This window comes from Macaca thibetana, chromosome 11 (genome assembly GCF_024542745.1).
Source record: "Macaca thibetana thibetana isolate TM-01 chromosome 11, ASM2454274v1, whole genome shotgun sequence".
Taxonomy (NCBI): Eukaryota; Metazoa; Chordata; class Mammalia; order Primates; family Cercopithecidae; genus Macaca; species Macaca thibetana.
The window spans coordinates 65,618,618-65,637,980 of NC_065588.1; the positions used below are offsets into that span (position 1 = coordinate 65,618,618).

Sequence of the window (19,363 nt, forward strand, 5' to 3'; positions counted from 1 at the left end):
CTTTTAAGTTCTCTATTTTTGAGCTTTCTCTGCATTTGTGTCAATGTGACATTTTCGCTCAAATTCAACCTTGACATCTCCCATTTCTCCACGCAAGCACAATTTGACTAGAGATATTGGTTTTCAATGTCAATATTATATGGCTTCAAATTTCTTCCATTGTTTGTGAAACCACGTGCATAGGATTCGTTATGATAACTTTCAATAGAAACAAACTTCTTGCAAGAACTATATGGGAATTAAAAGAAGTTTTAGACATCTGGCAGTTTGTCCATTTCAAAAATGAAGATTATAAACATGTCAATATGACTTGGGGAGGGAGGGGGAAAAGGATCTATGTGGGTTTATTATAGTGACCTATAAAAGGCCTGGAAGAGATTTATGCATTCTTCTATAAATCTGGTTGTCTCTTTCAGTTGGGAGGCAGTCATGGCCATGACACATGCAAAAGGATCAATAAATATTAGTTTAGTGGTTATGAGTGTGTCTCTGGGGACAGACTGCCTGGATTCTAATCCTGACCTCATCATTTGCTAGCTACCTGAACTAGCTTTGCTTGCGTCTCCATCCAGGAAAAAATAAATTAAAAAAAAAAAAAAAAAAGAATTATACCCTATAGGACTGTTTGTCATCAAATCTATTTAAATAATTGCTATTTTTCGTCTTTTGTCTTTCCAAGGCTGTTGACAAATAACATTAGCTACAACTCCATTAAAACGTGGTGGAAATGATATTTATAATTTGATGTCTGCACTTGCCTTGCCTGTTTAGAAATGGTACAACGTGGCCAGGCATGGTGGCTCATACCTGTAATCCCAGCACTTTGGGAGGCTGAGGCGGGCATATCACCTGAAGTCAGGAGTTAGAGACCAGCCTGGTCCAACATGGTGAAACCTGGTCTCTACTAAAAATACAAAAATTAGCCGGGCGTGGTGGTGGGCACCTGTAATCCCAGCTACTCGGGAGACTGAGGCAAGAGAATCACTTGAACCTGGGAGGCAGAGGTTGTAGTGAGCTGAGATCATGTTGCTGCACTCCAGGTTAGGCGACAGAATGAGACTCTGTCTCAAAAAAAAAAAAAAAAAAAAAAAAGGTACAATATGGTACCCCACAATTGCTATCCCAGTAAAACAATTTAAAATTACCTCAAGGCCGGGCGTGGTGGCTCACGCCTGTAATCCCAGCACTTTGGGAGGCTGAGGCGGGTGGATCACGAGGTCAGGAGATCGAGACCATCCTGGCTAACATGGTGAAACTCCGTCTCTACTAAAAATACAAAAAATTAGGCGGGCGTGGTGGCAGGCGCCTGTAGTCCCAGCTACTCAGGAGGCTGAGGCAGGAGAATGGGGTGAACTTGGGAGATGGAGCTTCCAGTGAGCCGAGATTGCACCACTGCACTCCAGCCTGGGCAACAGAGTGAGACTCCATCTCAAAAAACAAAAAACAAAAATAAAATAAAATTACCTCAAAATACATTGAATAGTTATGAGCACATGTAAAATCTATAAGGCAAAATTCCATACTTGTTTCTTTAAAACATCCATATGATCCCATATATCAGTGGTCTATCATAAAGATATCATACGTGGGTAAGGCCAACTCATTGCACTATTTGAAGAGAGATGCTACCTCTGAGCTAAAGTCACTGATGCCTTGTGGATGCATGTCAGATGTCTGCCAGAGTGTTTAAATTTTCAAGGGATGCCAGAAATTGGCATTTTTTTTTACATGACATTTCTCAATTTTAAAATTTTGACTCAATTTATTTCTTGGTACAAAACTCTCTGGACCAAACAATACATTTGTCAAATCTTTGTCATAAATATTTACACTAATACATATATACCAGTTACACTGTGCTTTTATTCAAAGCAAATGTTTTTAAGGCATGAATAAAAGATGAGGAAGACAAAATATAAAAAGGTCTTCAGAAACTCACAAGTCTAGTGGGGAGATAGGCAACAAAGTCACAGAAGAGAGTGAAAAGTGTCACAGTAGAGTATGGAACTTAGAACATAAGCTGGGTGGTTAGGATCAGGTCTGCATTAAACCAACAAAAACAAAGAACCCCATTATTTCAAAGCTTGGCAAAGGGTGGACACCCAAGTAGATGGCTCTTTTGTTTAACAAAACACCTTAATGGATTTTGGGGGTAGGAGCTATGCATAGTCAGGGCCACAGCCTTGCACAGTTCCAGGGGGCATCATTTGTGTTTGTCAGCTCTTGAGCATCATTCATGTTGTATTCTTTGTGAATAGTACCCCCTGGAATTGCACAACATGGTATTTGCGTCAGTAAAGGTGGCCTGGAGTCTGGCCTGAGATGAGGATTGAGAGTTAAATCCTTCTACATAATAAAGTAACAGGAATTTTAAGTCTTTCCTAGTGGGTAGAGGCAGGTGGGTAGAGGGATGCCTGGAATGGGCAGAAGAAAAGGGTTAGGAGAAAAGACATCTCTAAGATGAGGATGTCAAGCCTGTAATCTCAGCACTTTGGGAGGCCGAGACGGGCAGATCACGAGGTCAGGAGATGGAGACCATCCTGGCTAACACGGTGAAACCCCGTCTCTACTAAAAAATACAAAAAACTAGCCGGGGGTGAGGTGGCGGGCGCCTGTAGTCCCAGCTACTCGGGAGGCTGAGGCAGGAGAATGGCGTAAACCCGGGAGGCGGAGCTTGCAGTGAGCTGAGATCTGGCCACTGCACTCCAGCCTGGGCGACAGAGCGAGACTCCGTCTCAAAAAAAAAAAAAAAAAAAAAGATGAGGATGGGCTAGCAATTTGGCAACAACCTGGAGCCAAAAGAGCCTGGTGATTTTTACAAGAGATGCATACAATCCTCTGTCATCTTCTTTTACCTCCAGGAGACACTGGTATATGAAGTCAAACAACTTTTTCTTTGGCACTCTTCTTTATGAATCAGGAGATAATTGGGAAAGACTTCACCGTCCAGGATCACACAGCAACACTTGCCTATACATACAATGCCTTAATAACTTGCCTTTTTACTGTTTTTCTTTAAAAAGCGAGAAGTGCTTACACTTTCATTTCCTCATTTGTTCTGACATTCCAGTGTGGGTGGGGCAGATTTATGATAACATTATTTATAGATGAAGAAATCGAAATAGAGATTAAATCTCTTACTCAGTGTTGCATAGCTAGGGCAGTGGAGCCCACACTGGAATTTGGTTCTCCAGGCTCCAGCCATGAAGTGGAAAGAACATGAGTTTTGGAATTAGAGGGATCTTTGCACAATCCTGATTCTGCCCCTTAACAAGAATGTGGCCTTAAGTCAATTACTTCACCTAAGTCTCAGTTATCCTCATTTCTAAAATTAAGACCATAAAACCTCATAGCAATGTAGTGAAGATTAATTTAGAAAACGCGTGTAAAGCCTTGGCATAGAGTAATTCTCAAATAAGATTAGTTCTACCCCCAAACCAGTATTATCTGGTTAAATTTCAGCACAAATTTAAAGTAATCAAAATGAATCCTCCATTATAGTAATTTTTTTTCTAGCCTCATCTTTCACTGAGAGCAAAACATGAATAAAAATGCTTCAGTAGGTCATTTAATTCAACGGGAAGAAATTTTGCTCCAGTAAGAGTTATCCCTGTTGGAAAAAATTAGAAAAAAAGAGGAATATGTGGAAGACAAGATATTAGTTCTTAATATCTTATGCAGTGGTTCTTAAACTTGTCAGTATACCAGAATCCCCTGGAAGGCCTGTTAAAACACAGATTGCTGGGTCCCACCCCAGAGCTTCTGATTCATAAGATCTGGGGCAGGCCCAGTAATGTGCATCTGTAACAAGTTCACAGATGATGTTGAGAGGCTTAGTCCAGGGACTTCTAGGGGTGGGGCCCAGCAATCTGTTTTAACAAGCCCTTCAGGTGGTTCCGATGCACTCTCAAATTTGAGAACCACTGGGATAATGGTGAAAGGCATCTGAGAATATGGTCTGCAAATTCAAATCCAGGCAGCTCCATTTACCAGTTAGATGACCAGATTAAATGACTAACCTCTAGCACCTCTGCATGCCACACAGAGCCTGGTAATGTCTGTGATTCAGGATTCCTCTCACTATCCCTTTAGGCCTTGAGTAAAAAGAGATGTCGGTGAGTCCTGCCAACCTACGCTGTTTTTTACTTCTTCACACCCTGAGGCACAAAAGGTTGCTTGAATTTGAGTGTTACAGAAATATTTGCAAACACTTCTGCGATCATTAAAATAAAATAAATAAGACAGCCCTGTAAATAAAGCCAAGAGCAATGGCATTGTTTGCATCTTAAATTTGTAGTAATGGGTTTTCACATTTTTTCATTTCCCCTGCCTTTCATAGTAGAAAAATTTAAAAATCTCGTCCCCCCCGCCGTATCAAGAGATGTTAGTACATTTGTTTTGCAGATAGTATGCATGTTAAGAGGCTTTTTTTTTTTCTTTCCCTGCATCCCAGATACAGAATCTGCCTCAGTTATCTGGTGCCTTTCTCATTTTGTGGCTGAGGAATCCTCCCCTCCTCCTTTCCGTCCCCTTTCCCTGTCTGATATGTAACTCTGTGGGACCTCATGCTATCACTGCACGGCGTTTCCCAAGCACCTGCATTTTTCCCGTTGTAAAAACCTCTACTCTTTCTTATTTCCTTAACTAATCTTTTCTATTGCCTATTGCTAATGAGGTATAAGAATCGTTGACTTTTATCCAGTGCCAGACACTGAAATGTTTATCATGCATTATCATTTTGGATTCCTACAATACAGAGATGATTTTGTAACTTGCCAGGGTGAAAAAATAAAAGCAAATAAAAGGAGACAAGCGAAAAGACTCCAGGTCCCCACCCCAACCCCTCCACCCTAGCTCTAGCCTCTGTTGAACTCGCCAGTGATGACAGAATATAGGAATATAGTTTGAGTCCTGTCTTAAATAATTTAAAAATCTTGTTATAGGTAGGTGAGATTTATACACACATGAATTAAAATCAAGCAGCCAACGTTTGTGATGTTGGGTTTGGTATCTTTGACCGTTTTTCTCCCCTGCAAGATGTAGATAACAGCACCAACCCCAAGGAGTTTGGGGATGATTAAATAAGTTAATGCACCCGAAGGGACTTAATAGTGCCTACCACGTAGTAAGCGTTCAATAAGTGTTAACTATTATCATTATTTTTTAAAGGAGGCAGATTGGAGCGTAGAATACACTGAAGGGAGTCGGGAGGCCGGGTGTATGCGCTGGATTCTTGCACGTAAATTCTCAGAGCCTCGGTTTCCTTATTTGTAAAATTAGGTGGCCGGAGTAAAACAACTCGAACAGCAGTTAAAGCAAAGGGTGCAGCAGCAGCCGGGGAACCGAGGAGGCACGGGGCGGAAAGGGTTAGCTAGAGCCCAAAGGCTGATTTCTGGGCGCCGGGCGAGAGAGTCCCCGCCCCGCCTGGAGGCCCTGGCAGCTCCGGGCTGAGAGCAGTTCCGGTGCCAAAACCCTTCCCTCCCCCGCTCCCCCGGAAGTGCTTTTCCAGGATTCAGGCCGGAGAGAGGCCTTGTAGGCACAGCGGCTGAGACTCGATCTGCTCCAAGTAGGGGCTCCAGCCCGGTCGGAGTCTGGGGGTTCGCGCCCGCCGACCCGCGCTCTGCTCCCTCTCAGCACCTGGGCCGACGGTGAGTGGCTAGGGAAACGGACTGGGACGGCCGCGGGCCCGCGTCAGGGCTGGCGTTTTCGTGCCCCTGCTGCCCGCTTCGGGATCCGGGCTGAGGGCTCGGCTGCCGGCGTCCGGGGAAGGGGATTGTCGACCGCCGCGGAGTTCTCCGAGCCAGCTGGACGGGAAGAAGAGGGCTGTGGGTCCATGGGGTGGGCGGGGCGGAGCCAGTAAGGGGGTTCCCAGAGCTGTTGTTGCTGTTGGGACTCGGGAGTGGGGATGGGCTGGGCCTCCGTCCGTCCGACCCCCTCATGTGTGCTCCCCCAAACCTCGCCGCTCCCCAGTTTGGTATTCTGTGTCTGGCCTGGGGTAGTAGCTGGACCTGAGACTCAATCTTGGGCTCAAGTTCCCGACGTTTCGTCTCCTCTGGGTCTGTCCCGGGCTCAGTAATTAACCCGGGTCCCCGGGGTGTCGTCTTTTCACTCCAGGGTGGGGCGCTGCCTCTAAATGCCAGGGATCTTTTGCAGGGCTTTTCGTACAGATTTGCTTCTGGGTTGTCCGGGATCGATTTGGACTGGGCTTGGAAGCGGTTCTGGATACGTAGGTCGCTGTGGCACCAGCATGCTCTGTATCATCTTTACTCACTTGAAAGCTCACTGAAGCTGTTATTGAAGTAAACTTTAAAAAAAAAAAAAAAAAACTTGCTTAAGGAAAATCCGTAGTTTAGACACCCCCCCCCCCCGCCTTTTTTTGCAGACATATTAAAAAAAATAAAGATGCTGTTCTCTTCTCTGCACTGTTAATTCTTTTGGCTATCTGATGTCACAGTTGTATGATGAGTTCATTCAGAGGCTATACGAATTGATTGCAAAGAGTTGGACAATTATTATATCCTTTCTCCCAAAGTTTGTTTACCTTCATATTTGGAACTGTCATATTTCTTAAAGAAAAATTGTTCTTGGATTTTCTTGAGAGATTCCTTACACTGTTAAAATTGTTGCTGCAATGCAGAATTTCACACAGGTGGGCAGAGATGTTTTGTTTGTTTAAACTTACTCCGTGAAGTGTTTACTTCGGATAAACTGAGGATTTCCTAGGGGAGAAAGTGATGTAGGTACGTTTAGTGAACAGAATTTAGGTAATAAACTTTACTGCTGAAAGGTTTATAGGAAATAACGGGTTTTCCACAATAAATGGTGATTTAAGAACTTTTTATAAGGGAATGCAGTTACTGCAGATTATTGCTATTAGCAGATGGCCACTGTTTTTGCAGCGTAAAGTATACACAAATCACCTTCTTGAAACCAGTGACACTATCTGCACCTCTTATCTTGTGTGTAGATTAGGATTTATACTGTAATTTTTTGGGTACTTATGTCATTCTCTTTCCTCCCACCCCTGAAAGGGGAGGTGGTGTCATGAATCAGGAAAAATAGACTGAAGTGACAAGTTCAGTGAGCTTTCCTATGCAAAGGAAAATTTATTTCAAGGTTGTTGATTTTGAAGAGGCAAAGGGTAGATGATTTTTAAAGTCCTTGGAAAAAATTGTGGAGAGATTAGCTGCACAACTTTTCTTTTTCCTTTTCTTTTCTTTACCTTCCTTTTCTTTTTTCTTTTTCGAGACAGCCTCATTCTGCTGCCCAGGCTGCAGCGCAATGGCACCATCATAGCTCACTGCAGCCTCCAACTCCTGGACTCAAGCAATCCTTCTGTCTCAGACTCCTGAGTGGCTAGGGGCACCAACCACCACACCTGGCTAATTTTTTTTTTTTCAGTAGAGCCGAGGTTTCACTATGTTGCCAGGCTGGTCTTGAACTCCTGGGCTCAAGTGACCCTCCCATCTCGGCCTTCCAAAGTGCTGGGGTTACTATTGTGAGCCACCATGCCCAGCCTATTTGCACAACTTTTAAATTTAGATAGAAACTGTAGATTCAACATGTGAAGTACTTAATTATTTAGAGCATAATATTGGAATTGAGAGAATCTGGAAAAATAGTTAAGTTAGGTGTAGTTACAGATTTGCAGGTACGACAGTGTGTTTTGAAGGGAAATATTTCAAGAGATTTAAGAGCAGAGAAAGGTGGGGAAAATCAGATACTGATTGTATTTTTATATTATACAAGTCAATTCAACAGATACTGAGCATTTGCTGTGCATCAAGCTAGTTAGGCAATAAAGGAGCAAATAAAGGTACAGGCATAACAGGTGAGTTTCATGTTTTGGTAATAATTTCTGAAATCATGAAGAGTTGAGTTGTATTCTTTAGGCATACTAAAAATTTTTTTTAAATTGGGACTTAACTTTGGCGATGGGTGTTGAGTGCTTAATGAAAAGTGCTATACTAGGCATTTTAGGATATAAAGATTAAATTTTTGGTTTTTAGAAATTTGAAATCTAGAAGGAGATATGAGATTTGTGTAAACATTTACAACGTAAACATTTGTAAATACTTACGTGGGTGGTTTAAGGTAAAGTTTGGAGTAAATTACACAAAAGAAGAAAGGGTTCATTTTTAGCTTGAGTAATGGAAATTTGTGGAGATAGCTCAGAAGCTACTATTTATTCAGCATTTACTGAACAGACTCAATGCTAGTTGCTGTTTACAACATTTTCTTAGCTTCACAGCAATATGTAAGTAGCTTAATGATGAGGACAGTGAGGCTGAAATATGTTAAGTTACTTGCCTGGGCTATGTGGCTAGCAGTAACAGCCCCAATTTGAATCCAAATCTGTCTGGTGCCAAAACCTGTGTGTTTCTCCTGCATCATGTTGCTTCCCAATAAACTGGTAACCTGAGTTTAATGTTACAGAGAATAAGATTTTTCTAAGACAAAGATTTATGGATTGGGAGTAGGTGGGTGAAGAAGGCCTTTCAAATAAAGAGAATGATGTGAGCAGAAGTGTGGAGGTGGGAAAGTTCGTTGTGTACTTGGAGAAAAGTTAGTGGACCAGATTACCTGGAATATACTGTTCATTTGGGGAATTAGAGATGAGGTTTGAATTTTAAGTTGGGGTGGGATTGTGGAACATGTTTAAGTGCTGCTTTTAGAAGTTTGACATTTGGGGAAAAAAGTTGGACATTTGGGAGGTAATGAGGAGTTACTAAGGTCTAATAGAGTAGTGTGCAGAATTATTTGATGTGGAAAACTGACTCTCAATATAGTATTAATACTGGGCAAGGGCAGTGGTAACAGAATTAGAGCACAGGCTCTGCCGGACTTCAATGTAGTAGGTGGGTGGCGGGGAGGAGGGGATTTTGGGAGCAGGTTTGGAGGAGATGGAAGGTGAAGATTACACTTTCGTTTTTGAGACAGAGTCTCGCTCTATTGCCAGGCTGGAGTGCAGTGGTGTGATCTCGGCTCACTGCAACCTCCGCCTCCTGGGTTCAAGTGATTCTCCTGCCTCAGCTTCCCGAATAGCTAGGACTACAGGTGCTCGCTACCACGCCCAGCTAATTTTTTGTATTTTTAGTAGAGATGGGGTTTCACCATGTTGGCCAGGATGGTCTCGATCTCTTGACCTTGTGATCCGCCCACCTCAGCCTCCCAAAGTGCTGGGATTACAGGTGTGAGCCACCGTGCGTGGCCGAAGATTGCACTTTTTAAGTGTCAGCAATGTTGATGGTGGTACTCTTACTAGAAATATGGGCAAGGAGGTACATAATGAGATCAGTTTTGGATTTGTTGACTTTTTATATACTTGCCAAATGCTGGAAATGTCCAGAGGCTTTTAGAAATGTGGATTTGTGGTTCAGGAGAGAGGTCAGCACTAAGGCATATATTAAACATGGGTTTAGTGAATAATACTAATAGGTGTATTAGTTGAATCTGTGTAAGAAGATGGACGTGCCAAGGGAGAATGTAGAGTGGACAGAAAAAAAAAACCACTTCTGTTTTAAATGGCATGTGTTTTAAACAGAAGGAAATACGCTAAATGATTTATTTTATGCAGTGGGTAAAGAATTTGGTAGTCTGTGTACTGCTTCTTCACACTTTAGGTTCATGTGGAGTAGAAAGAATCTGATCATTAAAAGTCCAATTGAGAAATACAGTTTTCTTGCCCTTGGTAGCAAGAATACTATGCTGTCATTACCCTATTTCAGGGAAGACAAACTACTTCAGACTCATTTCATCCAGAGTGTCAGATTTGGTTACTTAAAAGCTATATTAGGTTGTTTCTTTTGGACATTTGTTTGGCAAGTGGTATATGAGGAGTTGGAAGCAAATCTCTGATACAGTATTTCACTTATTTATGTGTATGCCATTGATTTTAGTTTCAATATCAAGAACCTCTGAATATTCAAAGATAATATTTATATCTCATTAAGGTTGTTAATATTGTTTTTTATAGAAAATGGCATTTAATTACATATTTTTCTTCGAACTCTATTTTAGTTGAGTAGTTTTGGATTATAATGTTTGGATTATATTGGAGGGATAGAATAAGATACTTTTATCCATTATATAATAACACATATGAAAGTTACATATTTTATTTTGGAAACTGTTTAAGAAGTGTAAATTTATAGAATTTCATGTGGTTTTCTGTTTAGGTATTTAAACAGGGGGAACTTGAGTATTAATGTGTGAAAGATTGTAATAGTTTGCGGAATGAGGCTTAGAGTTGTAACTTTTTGAGGGCAAGTTTATTATTTTTAGACTGAGTTACCATGGAAGTGTTTATTTCCTTCTTGAGAATTAATACATTCCTTTTGTTTTTCAGGAATATGTTTTCCACTGTATCACAGGCACTTGGGAATGTCGAAAGAGTCCTGTCTCAGTGTTGTTGGAGGCAGGGGGTTTTGTGTGTGCTTTGTCTGGGCTGTTTGGCTTAGTTTCAGTAAGCCTGGTATTAATGAGGCAAAGGTCAGGAGTTCCATTTAGCTTCGGCCTAAATGATGGCCAGGGAGTACACCCCTCACTCCCTCCAGCTGTCTTGGAAATTCCTTGGTTGTCATTGGTCACAAAGGTGACTAGATGAGGGTGGATCATTATACCATTGGTATCATTGGAAGAATATTAGAGGAAACTTAGAATAATGGCGGGGACCTCTGACTCTAGAATTAGATAGACCCGTGTCAAAATCCTTGGTGTTCGACCTTGGGAGAGTCCCTAAACTTCTCCAAGCTTACATTTCCTCATTATTGAATAGGTTAATATTTGGTTTGGGCATTACGTATCATCACTTCCCTTTTCTAAGTGGGAGCTAGCCACTTAAGCTTGTGGCTCACAAAATGCTGGACTGTGAAGTAGTGTCAGTTCATGACGGAGTTTTCCTTTGAGTGAAAGGAGAATGTAGTTAGCTTTCTTTAAAGCTAAATCTATTGATATTTTTTTTTCTAAAATTGTCTTTTACCATTTTTGATGGACACTTAGTTCTTTTATGAAGTAGTGGTGATTGGTAATTGGTTTTTTAAATGTCGTTGGCAGAATAAAAGTTGGCAATCCTATGCTGGTCACCCTCTCCTTCCTTGTGCCCCTTTTTAAAGATTATGGTTCTGTGAAATCCTAAAATCTTGGCTTAAACAGAATCTGAGGGATTGGAGGAGACTTTTCATCCACATATTTATGCATATTAAAGAAGGTTTGGGGTACATTCTGCCCTTGTGTTAGCCTACAGAGGCTGTATTGTGATTCTCGCCACCATTGAATTTAATTTTGTCAAGATTCACAGTCAATACTTACAACACATTTCAAGGAGCAGTTCAGACTGTTTTCAGTTGAGTTCACACAAGTGGCTCCAAATTACTTGTTTGAGACTGTGTTTCTCAACCAGAGCCTCAGGAGAAAACTGATGAACTGTGGGCGCTGCCTGGGGGTGCTGCTTTAAGTTATTACTCTGTTGATTAGCCAACAAGATAAATAACTCGCCTTTGACATAGTGAAGCTGCAGAAATTGGCTTTCCATTTCACTTCTTCTGCAGGAAAGATAGAGCAAGAAAAGCCTTTTTATTAATATAGCAAGTAAACCTTGTACAAATATCAGTATTCAGAATGCTTTCTAGAGAAAGAATAGTGCAGCACTGTGCATAATGGGTTATGTAAGTGGAGCCACAGAAGTCTTCCTGGGGACACAAACCAATTATTAACATAAGTGCTTATTGAAATTGCATCAGTTTTCTAGATGAGAAGCTTATTGACTCCCTGGTTCACTTGGGTGGGCAGGTGGGTGGGGCATGGGGGTGGGGAACTTAAGATGCAAACCTAGCCTAGGCGACTGTTAAATTAAGGCTTAACATTTGTTTCTTTTGAGTGTTTTTGGTTGGGTAATTTTAAAAGTTGGGAATGCTATAGAAATATTTAAATTCTATTAGAATGCCTAAAGCAAAATGTTCGGATTAAGTTGAAATAGCTTGGACCCTCTGTTAATTTTAAAGAAAACTGAGTTTGCTGCTTTAGATATTAAAATGATATGGGTTTATAGAGTTATGTTGTGTATCATTGTTTCTGGTAAATAAAAAATGTTTAATTCATTTATTTTAACAGTGTTTAAATTTTTCTCTTAAAGTACTTCCAATGGCAGAAATGTGGATGAATAGTACCCTCAGAAGTCTAGGAATGCAGCCCAAAGTGTGCCTGCTGTAAATTGAAGTTTTTGAGGCCTGTAGGGTTTTATATTTTAAAATTTACATAAATGTTGCATTTTGCTATCTTACATGTGTGTAGACAGTATTTTAAAATACTCTCAACTAAAATTGATGCTTCTAAGAGAGAGTGCAGTGTTCATCCTGTGGCTTTTTATATCCCTATGACATGGCTTGTATCACTGGTTAGTAGTACTGTGATTAACTATTTAATAGTAGCCATTTATTCATTTATTTTTAAACCCTGTGTCTGATGGTTTTTGTTGGAACATAGGAGATGGTAAGCAATTTCTGATACTTTCTATGTATTTTTTACAAATAGCAAGCTGTTTTAAATACTACTAAGCAGCTGTAGTTTCATAGAAATAAAATGACTTTTAAGGGGGATTTAATCCATTAAAATTTTTTTTTCTGTGTAAGATTTTAAAATTATCAATGTATTTCTGTCATAATAAAATATGGTAGTACTGTCTAATAGAGCTTTCTGAAATGATGGAAATGTTCTATGTCTATGCTGTTCAATATGGTGGCCCATATATAGCTTCTGAGCACTTAAAATATATCTAGTGTTACAGGAGAACTGAATTTTTAATTGAATTTAATTTTAATTAATTTAAATGTGAATAGCCACATGTGGCTAGTGACTACTGTATTAGTGCAGCTCTGTAAGGTTAGGAAGACAAGAGAGAAGAGAGATCAGACATCTTCATGCCACCTCTCACCTCACATGTAGGCAGATTAGGCACTCAGTAAGTATTTGTTGAATGAAATAATTCATCTTTTTATTGTTTGAATTTTGAAGACCAGTGTTTGTGAAGTATTCTAGATTTTTGGGGAGGAGCAATAGATTTTTGAATTTTTTTCTTCTGTATTGATTTTCAGAATTTACTTTTATTCTTACAAAGACATACATCATTGTGTGTGTGTGTGTGTGTATATATAAAGAATTATATAATGAACTACCATGTATGACCAACCACTTTAAAAAACAGAACACTGCCAGCACCTTTGATGGCCCTTCATGTTTCTCACTACTTGTGATCTCTGACATACTCTTTAAGTAACCACCATCTGAATTTTATATTAATCGTTACCTTGTTTTTCTTTTTAATTTTATATGAATGTCTTTTTTTTTTAACATGTCCCTGTGTTGAAGTTTAGAAGTTAAACTCTATGTAGCTTTATTTTAGTTCTCCCTGACCTTCAACAAATGAGATATTTTTGTTTTAAACACTGTTAACTTTGATTTGCCTATACACTGTATTTACAGATGTCTGCTTATTCTCATTTGCATCTGAGACCTCTGATCTAGGACCATTTTTCTTTGTGTGAAGTACATCTTTTAGAATTTTCCCTAGGGAGGGTGTGTTGGAAAACTTTTTATTTGTTGGAAAATGGCTTTTTCTTAGTCTCATTCCTGAAACTGGTTTTCCTGGATATAGATTCTAGATTAGCAGTTGTTTTTTTCTTTGCTCATTATAGATTTTATTTCATTCTCTTCTGGCTTTTATTGCTGTTGAAAAATATGCAGTGTAATTGACAGTCCTTTATAGTTAATCTGTTGTTTCTTTTTTTCTTTGTTTTGAGACTGAGTCTTGCTCTGTTGCCAGGCTGGAGTGCAGTGGCACGATCTCAGCTCCCTGCAGCCTCTGCCTTCCGGGTTCAAGCGATTCTCCTGTCTCAAGGCCTCCTGAGTAGCTGGGATGACGGGCATGTGCCATCATGCCCAGCTAATTTTTGTATTTTTAGTAGAGACGGGGTTTCACCATGTTGGCCAGGTGGTTTCCATCTCCTGACCTCATCCTCCTCCTGCCTCAGCCTCCCAGAGTGCTGGGATTACAGGTGTGAGCCACCGTGCCCAGCCTAATCTGTTGTTTCTTTATAGCTAGTTTTAGAACCACTTCTTTGTCCTTGGTGATCTGCATTTTCATTTTTATGTTTGGAAGTTGATTTCTTTGTATTTGTCATGCTTGGTATTAACTAGGTTTTGGAATCTGAAGATTAATGTCTTTCAACAATTTTGGAGAAATTTTGGCCTTTTTCTCAAATTTTGTCTTCCACATTTTCTGTCTGGAACTTGTATTTGAAGTATGTTAGATCTTCTTACTCTACTTCTGTGTCTCTTAACATGTCTTTATATTGTCCATTTCTTTATCTTTGTGTATTGTATTGTGTTCTGGATACTTTCCTTGAAGTTAGCTACTTCTCTCTTCAACTATGTTCAACGAGTTTATTGAATTTAAAAATTTTTTGTTTTAACTATTATACCCATTTTTTTCATTAGAGTAAAATACACATAACATAGAATTTACCATTTAACCATTTTTAAGTGTACAGTTCGGTGGCATTAAGTACATTCACATCATTGTGCATCTGTCACCACTACTGATCTCCAGAACTTTTTCATCATCATGAACCAAAATTTGTACCCATTAGACAGTAATTCCTTATTTCCTCTTTTCTCTAGCTCCTGGCAACCACTATTTGAGTTTCTGCCTCTACAGATGTGACTATTCTAAGTACTTCATAGAAGTGGAATCATAAAATATTTGTCTTTTTGTGTCTGCTTTATTTTACTTAGCATGTTTTCTAGGTTAGTCTATGTTATAGCATGTTCATTGAGTTTTATAAATTTATTTATGTTAGAGATGGGGGCTTGCTATATTTCCCAGGCTGGAGTGCAGTGACTCTTCATAGGGGCGATCATAGCACACTACAACCTCAAATTTCTGAACTCAAGTCATCTTCCTGTCTCAGCTTCCCCAGTATCTGGGAGCACAGGCACGTGCCACTGCACCTGGCTGTTGAGTTTCTTAAAATTTCATTTATTATATATTTTTGTTTCTGGATATTTTATTCAGTTCCTTAAGACTATCTAATCATTTTTTTGGGTATTCTTTTTCCTTTTCTTGGTTATATTCTCAGTTTCTTTTATTTCCTAAAAATCTATTAAATATACTTACTTTACATTTTGTGCCTGATAATCCAGTATCTGAAGTCTTTGCAGACGTGATTCTGCTGTTTGTTTCTGCCGGCTGTTGCTTATGGTGCCGTGCCTTCTTGTCTTGTAATTTTTGACTGTGAAGTTCTTAAAATTTTATATTAGTTTTGCAGAGTGATTTTTAGTAGTGCTTAAAAATTTTGTTGTTTAGAGCTTATAAGTAAATGCCTGGAGAATAGTGTGCTATTTTCTTAAACTTTTTATTTTGAAATGATTTCAAACTTACAGGAAAGTTGCAAGAATAGTACAATAGACCTCTGTTATACGCTTTATCCATATTCACTAATTTTTAACATTTTGCCATATTTTTCTTTTTGCATACACACATTTATTTTTTTGTGAACCGTTGAAGAGTAGGTTGTATGCCTTTTACCTCAGGATGTATTTCCTAAGAATAAGGGTATTCTCTTAAGATAATCACAGTACCATCATGAAAGTCCAAATTCCAGAATTTTTTTTTTTTTTTTTGAGATAAGGTCTCTTCCTGTTGTCCAGGCTGGAGTGCAGTGGCATAGTAACAACTCACTGCAACCTCGAACTCCTAGGCTCAAGAGATACTCATGCCTCAGCCTCCTGAGTAGCTGGAACTACAGGCACGCTCAACCATGCCCAGCTAAGTTTTTTAAAGATTTTGTAGAGATGGTGTCTCACTATGTTGACCAGGCTGGTCTCAAACTCTTGGGCTCAAGCTATCCTGTCTCGGCCTCCCAAAGTGCTGGAATTACAGGCATAAGCCACCAAACCTGGCCCAAGAATTTTAACATTGATACAGTACTTTACACTTTACATTCCCATTTTGGTAATTTGATCACGTATTGTATTTTAGTCTCCTTTAATTTGGGAAGAGTTCCTTAGCAGTTCTTTGTCTTTCATGCAATTGAAGAGTATAGGTCATTTATTTTATGGAAGATTTTTCAACTTGGGCTTGTCTGATTTGATCTGATTAGCTTTTTGATTGTAGTCAGGTTATCTTTAGTCAGAATGTTACAAAAGTGATGTTTTCCTCTCAGATTATCACATTTGGAGATACATAATGCCCACTTGCCCTGCCCCTCATTAGTGATTTTAATTTTGGTCAAGATGTTGTCTGGTTCATCTATCTATTCTATAGTTACTATTTTTCCCTTGTAACTAATAAGCAGTCTGCCTAGAGGTATCTTAGTGTTTTATGGTTTTTTTTCCCTTAATGAAAACTTAGTAATAACATACCTTATATTTGTGTAGTGCTGTCTATATATACATGTATAATGTATATGTAATTGTGTATATATAATTGTTGAGAGTTTAAGGCTTGTGTAGAGAGGTTTTTGATACTTTGCATAACTCTAGCTAAGATTTGTCGGATCAAAAAGTCGATAGAGTTGCACATAGCAAAGAAAATTCTGAAGCATTAGGTGACAAAAATTAGGCAGATTTTTTGATACCAGATCATTTCTTTTTATTAAACAATCCTTTAAGATTTGAGTGATTAGAGGAGGTGACTTAAGGTTTTCCTAAGGTAAACTTTTACGTTGATATTATGGGAGTGTTTGTTAATATAATCCTTTGATCTGGTAAATTGGTAGAAGCTGGGCCCGTTTTCCCCTGTAACCCTCTACCTCTCATTCCCAGTTATAGCTGGAGAGACTTGGGCATTGAACCTTGGTTAAAACATGAATTCATCCATTGACTGACTGAGTCAGTAGATAGTTATTGGGAGCCTACTATATATTAGGCATTGTGTTAAAATGTTTAATTAAGACAGATGTGATTGCTGTCATGGAGCACAGTCCAGAGGTAATAAGCTTTTATATCCTTTGTGTGTATAGTCATTTATATATTTAAAGTGAATGTGTGTAAGAAAATATCGTTTATATCTGTTGAAACTGTTTTCTGGCAAGGAAGAAAGTTCCAAGGGCTCTTACTTAATAAATTACATTGTAAGTATAGGCTTTGAGGTTCAAAACTATTCAGTTAAGCATGTTCTGAAAATTGACTGATATTTTCATTTAAATTGAAGCCTTTTATTAAAACCTGACTTAAGTAAATTACATTCAATCTAAAGATGGCCATTTGCTTTCTGTGGGGTTTTGTGAATAGTTAATAGGTTAGTGCCTTGAAAGCTACATGTTACAGGGCTCATTTTACATTCCCACATCTCCCACTCTCAGGAAAGTTTAATGTTATACATGCTAGTGCATGTATTATTTTAATATTTTATTTTGAAATAGACTCACAGGAAGTTGGAAAGTAATAGTCCTGCATACCTTCACTTGGTTTTCCCAATGAAAACATCTTATATAGATGTCATTTATGAACAAAAAAATTGACATCAATACATTACTGTTAATGAGACAACATATGGTATACAGATTTCACCACTTTTCAAACCTGAAGTTCCTTGTGTGTGCATGTGTATATATAGTTCTGTATAATTTTATCCTATGTGTAATTTTATAGAAACAATACCACAATCAAGATACAAAATTGTTGCATCACCATGAAAGAACTCCTTAGCACTACCTCTTTGTAGTTACAATGCCCCGTGCCCCCCAACCACTAGTTTTGTCATTTTGAGAATGTTGCATGAAGTCATGTAGTATGTAATCTTTGGAGATTCATGTTTTAAAAAATGTAATTTGTTTTAATTCAAAAAGTGAAATCTCAGAAAGTTTACAAAAATAGAAAAAAATTCTTAATTCTATCACTAATACAGTCAATTTTGGAGTTTTTATCGCCTTTTTCATATCCATTTTATATCACAGTATATGCTCAATTTTGTTTGCTGCTTTTTACAAACTTTATATTAAGTATTTTCCATGTCACCATCATATTTGGTTTTTGCTATCATAAGAAATGTTGCAAAATATATAAAAAGAAGAAATTAAGCTTAAAAAGAGAAATATTGCAGAAAACACCTTTGAGTATATGGATTTCTTCATATTTCTAGTTATTTCCTTAAGGTAGATTGCCAGGTATGATTTTTGAGTCAAAGGATATGAGAGTTTTTTAGTCTTGAAATGTGGTTAAATTGCTTCTCAAAAGGATAGTATTACTAGTACTGTTTCACTGTATTCTTTTAGATTGGGTATTAGTGCTGCTTTCCCCTTCCCCCAACTTAGTAGGTGAGAAAGGTACTTCACTGTTGTGGTTTTAGAGTGCATTTCTTTAGGTAACAGGTTTTTCATGAAGAGTAAAATTGATTATAATGTCATAATGACATGAACTTTAAAAAATGTGATATTGCTTTTAATTAATTGGAAAAGCTTTTTTTTTTTTTTTTTTTTTTTTTTTTTTGGAGACAGAGTCTCGTTCTGTCGCCCAGGCTAGAGTGCAGTGGCGCGATCTCAGCTCACTGCCAGCCCCGCCTCCCTGGTTCACACCATTCTCTTGCCTCAGCGTCCTAAGTAGCTGGGACTACAGGCGCCTGCCACCACGCCCGGCTGAGTTTTTGTATTTTTAGTAGAGATGGGGTTTCACCATGTTAACCAGGATGGTCTTGATCTCCTGACCTCATGATCCTCCCACCTTGGCCTCCCAGAGTGCTGGGATTACAGGTGTGAGCCACTGCACCCGGCCCGGAAAAGCTTTTTAATATCTGTGCCAGTATTGCACAGTTTTGAGCTAGAGGTTGAATCACCACATCCTTCTCTTTAGCTTACAGGTTTACCTACAAAACGATTGCCAGTTTCTACATTGCTTCTCCATTGCTTTTTATCATTATCTCCTAGTTACTCTCCTCAATTTGGATTCTCGACCTTTCTTCCTGTCTGCTCCCTGTTCAAAGGGCTGCTGCTTCCTCCACTGGTACCACGCCAGCGCCTCATTCATTTTTCCTATGTTGTCAGTTTCAAGTGCCTAGTCATGCTGACATGTTAATACATTACTGTAGCCTTATCTTTATAGTTAAGTATACCCCTGGGAGACTACAGTCTCCTGGAGCTCTCAAGAGTATTGGCCTTGACTTTTTTTGATGGCTGTTTAGGAATTTATATGGCTAATAATGTCTAAAGTCTGTATGTGTAACATACATGAATACAAAAATAACAAAACAATAAGAAAATTGTGCATCTTTTACTTTTCTGTATGTCTTGGGAGACAGCAGTACTGTATTGTTAGAGCAGCAGATCATTATGGTAACAACAGAAGACATTAAAACCTGCCAGGCATGGTG

General features: G+C 38.9%; 1 protein-coding gene across 2 annotated transcripts in view; it reads left to right on the plus strand.

Annotated features, from left to right (window-relative positions):
* The first annotated feature begins 5,497 nt into the window (after positions 1-5,497).
* Positions 5,498-19,363, plus strand: part of FRS2 (fibroblast growth factor receptor substrate 2) — a 109,129-nt gene continuing 95,263 nt past the window's right edge. For both annotated transcript variants that reach the window (XM_050750107.1, XM_050750106.1), the window contains exon 1: positions 5,498-5,648. The gene's annotated coding sequence lies outside the window, so the exon portion shown is untranslated. The remainder of the gene's footprint in view (positions 5,649-19,363) is intronic.